The sequence below is a fragment of the Pollicipes pollicipes genome, unplaced genomic scaffold, assembly GCF_011947565.3.
Source record: "Pollicipes pollicipes isolate AB1234 unplaced genomic scaffold, Ppol_2.1 Scaffold_4219;HRSCAF=4965_pilon_pilon_pilon, whole genome shotgun sequence".
Classification (NCBI taxonomy): domain Eukaryota; kingdom Metazoa; phylum Arthropoda; class Thecostraca; order Pollicipedomorpha; family Pollicipedidae; genus Pollicipes; species Pollicipes pollicipes.
Genome location: NW_023596448.1, coordinates 28,735,596 through 28,744,146, shown reverse-complemented (window position 1 = coordinate 28,744,146; position 8,551 = coordinate 28,735,596). Strand labels below are relative to the sequence as shown.

The following is an 8,551-nucleotide window of genomic DNA, read 5'->3' as shown; positions in this document are numbered from 1 at the left end:
GATGTGACCCTGCTGTCGGTCCCGGTGGCTGGTGAATGCTCCGCGCGTGCTGTGCTCGCTGATGGCAACTGCTCGGTGTCGCAGCCGCCAGGTGGGTCAGGGTCACGATGTTGCGACCTGTCGTAGCGCGGAGGAGAAATCCCAGACGACGCAGGCCGACAGCCACTGCGCATACAACGGCGCAGCTGGTATTTGCTCATGAAGTGCAGGTGTTTTAAGATGTATGCCAAGCGCGGCTCTGTGCTGTGAGCTGTGAACTGGGGCTCAGCTGACGGGTGGGCTTCGGTGCGTCAGTGACTGGAGATGGGGGAAGAAGAGGCGGCCAATCCGCCGGCCTCGGCGTCAGCTTCGGCGGAGGACATCGATCCGCGCCTCGAGTTCATCTCCGACTACATCAGCAAGAGCCTGCGCATCAAGCTGGAGAAGTGGCAGAAGATGATGGGCACCACCGACATGCGCGCCGTGGTGATGGACTTCTGCGACAAGGCGGACTCCGCGGAGCTGCTGGTCATTACGCAGATAATGCCGGTCAGTCGAGGCATGCGGCTGGCCCGACCAGCCGCGTGGAAGCCGTTCGTGGTGTTACCAGGCTGGGAGGGGACTAGATGTGATTACGTGCTTTGTGAGTACATTAGCATTGAGTTTGGGGTGAGCACGTGTTTGAATTGTTGCCTCTGAACGTACATTGAAGATAACTTGTGCTATAGTCAGGAGATAGAAGGGGCCCGTTGAAGTATTTTGCCACCAAGTGGCTGGCCGCGATAGCCAGCAGCCAGAGGGGTGTTCATCATTCACTTCGCCGTGGCATGTACGTTAGTGCTGTTTTCCCATGTTTTCCCCTCCTACAGTGGTAAACGCACTGTGAACAAGCGGTTCGTGTCCCTACTATCATCACATTGTACAGCGTGCGAGCGATAAACCCAAACCAAGCGCCAGCGTCTCCCTGTCTGACGTCACATTGCGTAACCCGTCTGACGTCACACTGCGGAGAAGCGAGCGCGCACTGAAAGCGCTCCATGCGTCGCCCCTCCCCGGTGACGTTTGAACGGTGGCCTCCTCGCAGGCGCGCTGATTCCGGGCACGGAATTCCCGGCCAACCCGAAGGCTAAGAGTATCTACTTCCTAAAGCGCGAGAAGAAGCCGCTGCCGAAGAAGGAGGTCCACGAGGCGCTCGTGTTCGGAGACCTGTCCAACAGTCCCTGGAGCAGCTCTCCGTGCTCGTGGAGAACGTGAGGCAATGCATACGCTGTTGTGCCGTTGGGAGACGATCTGTGACAACAGTCAACACAACATTTTGCTCCAGGTGTAATGTCCCACACATAAATTCTTCTGACCATGGAAAGGTGCACATGAAATGCTGGTTGTGTGTTTTTGTGACTACACGGCGATTTTATTTCCATTTGGGCGGTTAGGTACTGGTGCCGCTGCTGACGAATCCCGAGAACCAGAAGGGCTGGCCAAAGGTGGTGTCTCAAGATGTGGAGAAGCATATTCATGAGCTGAAGGGGACTATCTACAGAATGGTGGGACAGGTAAGCTGTGTTCTTAGCATCACTTCAGACTAAGTACAGTGGGGAACTTAAAGTAATTATGTTAGGAAAAGCGGATGACCATGGAATGTCGTCGCTGCCATGGTGTCGTTTCTGGTAAGGTAAGACATGCCGATATTATATTACTCAAGTACAGCTGTTTGTTCTGTGTTGGTAGCGGCCCCGCCCCCAACAACGAACTATCTACCAGACTGGCCGAGTGTATTAGTAGCCTCTGTGGGAAAATGTGTTGTTCCGCCGCGGTGACGTCCGCACGTTGGGACAAACAAGCCTCTCGCACACAAATGTAATGTATGCACGTGATGGAGGCATGCATTTCCTGCGACCTCATGAGCGCTCTCCACCATCCTCTCGCTGTCAGTATTTCTACCAAATCTCACACATTTGGTACACTCCTGTACAGCGGATGCGCTCTGTACCCGCGGACCCAGAGCGGGACCATGCGCTCAAGCTGTGCGGCAGCGCACCCGGGCTGATGCAAGGGCAGACCATGGCCACTCAGCCCATGCACCAGCCGCTGGTTGACACAGTACCTCGACGTGGTGGGTTCTTAGCCGGCCGCTTCACAGCATCGACCGTCGCACACAGCTGCAGGAGGTGATCGCACCACGTCCCTGTTCGCAGATCAAGGGGAAGACGCTGCTGCCGATGCCGATCAATAGGGACCACGTAGCCGAGGCCGAGAGGAAAGCGCTCGAAAAGTAAGCAGAATCCACTTTAGATAGCTGACTCAGTACGGTCTATGATTTATTGTTGCTTTTCAGCGGCGACTAGTCAAACATTTTAAACTGGTTCTGCTTGGATTGATTGGTTTGCTGCGGTGTCGGCACATGACGGGTTGCCGCCGGGCCGGGGCAGTGGCGAGCTGGTGGACGTGGTGCTGAAGGGCTCCATCGAGTCGATGGCCATCAAGTGGAACGCCCAGGTGGACGAGGTGCTGAGAAGGGACTCGTCGGCCGCCCTGGTCGGCGGACAGAGTCCCGGGCCCATGGTCGGTGAGTGGCATCGCCAGCGTGTGCTCAACTGCTGTTGTGCCGCACTTCTGCACTGCACTGCATTTCTGCACTACACTGCCTCTGCACTGCACTTCTGCACTACATTTGCACTACACTTCTGCACTGTACTGCATTTCTGCACTGCACTTCTGCACTGCATTGCACCTCTGCACTGCACTTCTGGACTACACTTCTGCATGCACCGCACTTCTGTACTGTACTGCACTTCTGAACTTGTGCATCTCTGCACTGCATTGCAATTCTGCACTGCACTGCATTTCTGCACTACACTGCACCTATGCACTGCACTGCACCTCCGCACTGAATTCTGCACTACACTTCTGCCTACACTGCACTTCTGCACCGTACCGCACTTCTGCACTTCTAAATTTCTGCACCCCTGCACTGCATTGCAATTCTGCACTCAACTGCACTTCTGCGCAACTGGTGCTGCTGCACTCCCCTTGCATGATTGGGGAACGGTTATCACACAGCTAAATGTGATCACACAGCTAAATGTGTTCAGTCATCAGGAGGAGGCCGAATAGCACGAGACGTCACGGGCCACCAGTAAATCTGGTAGGATAGCCAGCACGAGAAGACGCCCGCACGGCCAGGGACATTGTGGGGAATTAGTTGCACGTGGATAGGGGAGCAAAGGTACTCGTTACTCTTTCCTGCAACGTGCTACCTTGAAGTCTTGTCTCAGTTACCTTTTACGTGCTATTACTGATAAATGTAGGGTTTGTTCTGTTCTACATGATACGTTTTCAAAGATTCAGCCCGAATATTCTTAGTTAGATAGATCTCTAGGATCAGCACCCACCCACTAAGCAGTACTTGATGCATAAGCCCTGATCCCACTGTACGGGCAAGGAATACCGTGCCAGCACTAGAACACGTCTGCAAGAAACTGATTTTGCACGTGAAACTAGTCCTTCCATCAACGCTAAGGACGAGACTTGCATGCAGCTTGCGGGCACGGGCGAGGTACAGTCAGCAAGCGCCAAGCCAATGACGGATCGTGCTCTGCTGTCCTCCTGGGCAGGTCCTCGCGGGCTGTGGTCTCAGCGGATGCGGACGGGACGCCGAGCCGCTGTCTCGCCAGGGCTGGCCTCACGGCGCGTGCGTTTGTCAGATGTGCAGCCCTGGGTGGTGTGCCTTGCAGAGGTGCAGTTCTGGAACAGCCGCGCCGAGAATCTGGAGTGCTATCTACGACCAGATGAAGGACGGGGACGTCAAGAAGATGGCCATCATCCTGGAGCAGTCGCGCTTCCGCCTACTTCCCCGCCTTCAAGGCCATGTTCCGCAACGTGGTGGCAGCTGGGGTCGGCGTGCGGCAGACCTCGGCACGTCGAAGCCTCCGCCTCACTTGTCGCACCGGCTCGATGTCGTTTGAGGCGGTGGTTACAGTGCGTTGGAAAACGGAAACGCGTAGTGAAGTTAGTGCATGAAAGCCAGTCGCTATCATAACAAAGCTCATTAGGACTGTTGTCGATAAGAGAGGCAGCTGTCGGCGCTTGAGTCACAGGCTTCCATCCTATGCTCTGGCAAATTCAGTGAGGTATGCCAGCACCGCTCCCTACCCGGTGTTCATCCATCACGGAATGGGCACCCTCACTGAATTTGTCCAGCCGCCGCTAAAAGAACTTGACGTCTGTGCGTCTGTGCGTCGTCGCACCAAAATCATTCATGCAGACTGCTGATACTATTGAGGCAGCACTGCTGTGCTCGCCGCTGTCACGGTCAGCACCAGCTCAGTGAGAGCGCGGGGGACCGCGGCGCTCTGGCGACGACCGCAGAGGCGTCCCCGTCACCCTGACACAGCGGGCGCGCCGCGACCCGGCCGCCAGCGACGCCGCTGGGCACGTGACTTCCAGCAGTCACTCGTGACAAAGGCCTCCAATTGTTTGAGGCGGGCAAGTGTTCGGCTCCGGAGAACCAGCCGCCATGCCGTTACCAACAGTTTGCTGCGTCGCAGTGCTTGTTGCGACGAGAATCCCCGTGCGAATAATGGGTGTGGTAGCAATTCACTGTCCAGCGGTGTCCGTTGTTGCAGCGAGCGGTTCGTGCCGGGTAGGTTAATTGAAAAATACGTGGGTACCATGTAACTCATCTTTTTTACCATGGACGTTGTGGTTTGATTAGAAAATACCCCTTTAAAACGAGCCTGATTTTTTTTTTTTGAAATCCGCTATTCATGAGACAAGTATGCTTCTGTAGGCCTCACCTAGTACTCTTTTCGCCTCATAAGTACCCAAGAAAACCGCGTTCAATCATTGCACGCAGTTCAATCGCTTTTGCTGAACAATTCCCACTACTCCGTTAGATCTGCGCCGTGCAGCGCATTACACCTGCAGAAATGCGGACGGGGCATTCATTTCACCCCGATGTGGAGGGCTGCAGATCTGGGGAGAAGATGAGCGTGATCTGTTCTGGGTGCGTCATGGAGAGCCTGCCGTCAGCTCGCAGCTGGCACCGTCGCATGACCGACGGCCCGTCGACGGCCGCAGCTGCACGCGCCGCGTCGCCGCCGCCCGACGCCGGCAAGCCCGGTATATATGGCGGCCCGCTCTGACCGCCGCCTACTCCGGTCAGCGCAGCGCCCGAGGCACGCTCGCGGCGACCATGTGGACCCTGCTGCTGCTGCTGGGGATGGTGGCGCTCGGCGGAACCGGTGCCGGCGGCCGGCTGGCGGGCGGTACGCGGGGTGCAGATGGCGCTGAGAGCTTCTACAGGCAGCCGGCTGATGCGCGTGGTGAATATCCACCCGCGAAAGAGGCCTCCTCGAAGACGCTGTTTACCGGGAAGTCCTCCGGGAAGGAGGCGCCACCTAAGGACAGATATTTCATGGGGCTCTCTTCGGAGCGGGGAGGTATGGACCCGTGGCTGTCGGGGGACCGACCGTCAGGCCGGCGGCGCGCCTCTGCCGTGCGGATCGCACGTGCTCCAGGCGGGGTCGTACGAGATCACCCACCCGGGCGCGCCAGGCCCGTACCTCCGCAAACTCGGACTGCTTCTACGACCTGACCGCCAGGGGTGGCCAGCAGCTGCAAGTTCAGCTGCTCCCCAGTTCTCAGTGGAAGCCCACAGCTCCTGCGCCTGGGACTGGCTGCAGGTGAACGGCGTCAAGTACTGCGACCCCCAACGGCCCCCCGCCCAGCTCCAGCGTCGTCTTCAACGTCCACTTCCATTCGGACGGTTACGTGCAGCGCGCCCGGCTACCGCTTGCCAGATCGAAGTGGCGCCGGCCCGTGGTGCCGTGCGGCACGTTCAGCCTGTCAGCCCGACACCTACCAGATCCAGTCGGTCAATCATCCCGGCCAGTACGACAACAACCACATCTGCCACTGGAACCTGACCACGGTCGGCGTCGGCGACTTCATGACGTTTTCAACTGCAGCACGTTCAGCGTGGAGGACCACTCGTCCTGCGGCTACGACTGGCTGGTGGTGTGAGGGGCGTTGCGGTACTGTGGCTACGACCTTGCCGCCGGCCGTCAGCACCATCAACACGCTCACAGCGGCGTTCGAGACCGACTACTCGGTGACGGACAGCGGCTTCGTCTGTACCGTGCGGGTGACCAGCAACACCTGCTGCGGCGTAGCCGGCTCGCGCGTGGTGGGCGGTTACCCCCACTGCCCAGCATGAGCTGCCCTGGCAGGCGGGCCTGGTCGACGTGGGCGGCACGGCAGTCTGGGTGCGGCGGCACGCTCATCACCGACCGCGACGTGCTGACGGCACGCCCACTGCGTGGCCGACCACGACGCCCGGCCAGCTGCAGGTGCTGCTGCGCGAGCACAACACGAACGGCCGCCGACGGCGAGCTGCGCTTCGGCGTCTCGGCCGTGCGCGTGTTCGACGGCTACTCGCAAGCCGTGGCAGGGCGACGACTTCGCTCTGTTGCGCCTGGCGACGCCGGCGACGTTCGGTGCGGGCGTGCGGCCGGCCTGACTGCCGCCGGCCGGCCAGCTGTTCAGCGGCGCCGACGCTCTTGATCAGCGGCTGGGGCTTCACCTCCTACCGGGGTGGCAGCCAGCCGGCTACGCTGCTCAAGGCCAGCGTGGCGGTACGCTCGCCGCAGCAGTGCTCCGCCAGTTTACGCGAACCTGACCGCCATCGACGAGACAGATGCTGTGCGCGGGCGTGGACGACGGCTCGCGGGACGCCTGCACCGGCGACTCGGGCGGCCCCGCTGGTCACCGAGGCTGGCCGGCAGGCTGGCCGTCATCCGGCGTCATCTCGTTCGGCGTCGAGTGCGGCTCGCAGCAGTACCCGGGCGTGTACGGCCGCGTCACAGCGGCGCTCGACTGGATCCGTCTGCACACGACCGACAGCGTCTACTGCTGAACGACCCGGGGAGGATTGCCGGGGTTGGTGGGGCGGCCGGCGGCGGCGGTTGCTGCTGACCACCCTGGACAACCCGCTTGTCCAGGCGCCGAGGGTGGCGGGGGACGGCCGGCGGCGTCTACTGATGGCACCCTGCACGACCCCCGCCTGTTCCGGCCACCGGGGGTGGCGGGGCGGCCGGCGGGCCGGCGGCTATTGCTGACCACCCGCACGACCCGGCTTGTCCGGCCGCCGGGGGTGGCGGGGGCAGCCGGCGGCGGCTGACGCATCAGCCGGCGAGTGGGGGACCTGGTGGAAGATGGCCTGACGGGAAACACGCGTCCGCAAGACGACCCCGATCACGCTTTCAGTTACATGGTTTGACGTTGGGTGTCTTCCGTGGGGCCAGGGTGGTTTGGTTTGCTGTGAAAGCACCGTTAAAATACATATGCACACTAACTGCAAGACCGGGATGTGTTTGAAACGCTTATTTTTCACCAAAGGCACCAAATTCAGTAGGGAATCATAGAGGGCTGCGCACCTTCATTCTCAAGGGATTCGTATTCCCGAGGTACAGCAATAGTGTGCTTCCCAACCCCCGAACAAAATCCTGGATCGCTCACTTGGGCGAGGGTTCAACAAAACCTTAATTTCGCCATACAATGATTTTTTGCTCCACTTGATCTGTGCCTTTCACCCTGACCAAATACCTGATCTGCCCGATCTTCGCTGGTTGGCGAAAGTAGCATCAAAAACGTTCATTTCAGGAATTCAAAACCTTTATTTTCCAGAGGCATCCAATGCCGGCGGCATCACAATGGTCCAAAACCCTATATTTTTTTTTGGAGACAACACATCATAGGGAAACCGAAATATCCGTACCCATCTATTAACAAAATCCCAATTTGGTCCCATTCGGCGAAGGAATCCCAAATATTCATTTCGGGCATCATGACATTTATTTTCCAGATGCACCAAGTTCAAGCGGACCATTCAGAGGGCCCAAAACGTTCATTTTAAGGGACACACGATCCCCGTACTTTCCACCATGACCAAATTCTAGTCCGACCCTTCGGCGAAGAGACGACAAAAACCTGTACTGTGGAACATTCAAATCTTTGTTTCAAGAGGCACCTAATTCGAGTGGGCGCCACAAGGGGGCCCAAAAAACGTTCATTTTCAACAGACAGCAAATTCCAGGGGGCATCGCAATGATCGCACCCTCCCCATTGACAGAATCCAGGACCGGCCCATTCGGCGATGGGTCGCCAAAACTTCCATTTTGGGGCACCATAGCGTTATTATTTTGAAGAGACAGTAAATACAAACGGGTCATTTGAAGGATCCCAATGTTTTCACTGTCAAGGGGACCCAAATCCGGACAACGCAACTTCTGTGCCTTCTACCGTTACGCAATCCTTGGTCAGCCTCCTTGGCGAATAGAGATCCAAAGTTTCATGTCGGGGCATCATGACCTGCATTTTCAAAGATGCCCATTGTCAGGGAGTCCCCACAAACGCGTTCTACAACTTCAAGCTTAAGTGACGTCAAATTCCAGGGAGCACCAAAAAATGGCCCTAATTTTTTTCGCGAGGAGCCATGCGTCTGTTCATCGCTTGAACAGATGCACGTGACCAACATTAGGTCCCGAGGGTCCGAGGACCGTTTTGGCCCTCT

The 8,551-nt window shown here is 58.0% G+C and overlaps 1 pseudogene; it reads left to right on the top strand.

Moving 5' to 3' along the window:
- Positions 1-303: 303 nt before the first annotated feature.
- Positions 304-8,551, top strand: part of LOC119095130 (dynein beta chain, ciliary-like) — a 63,048-nt pseudogene continuing 54,800 nt past the window's right edge.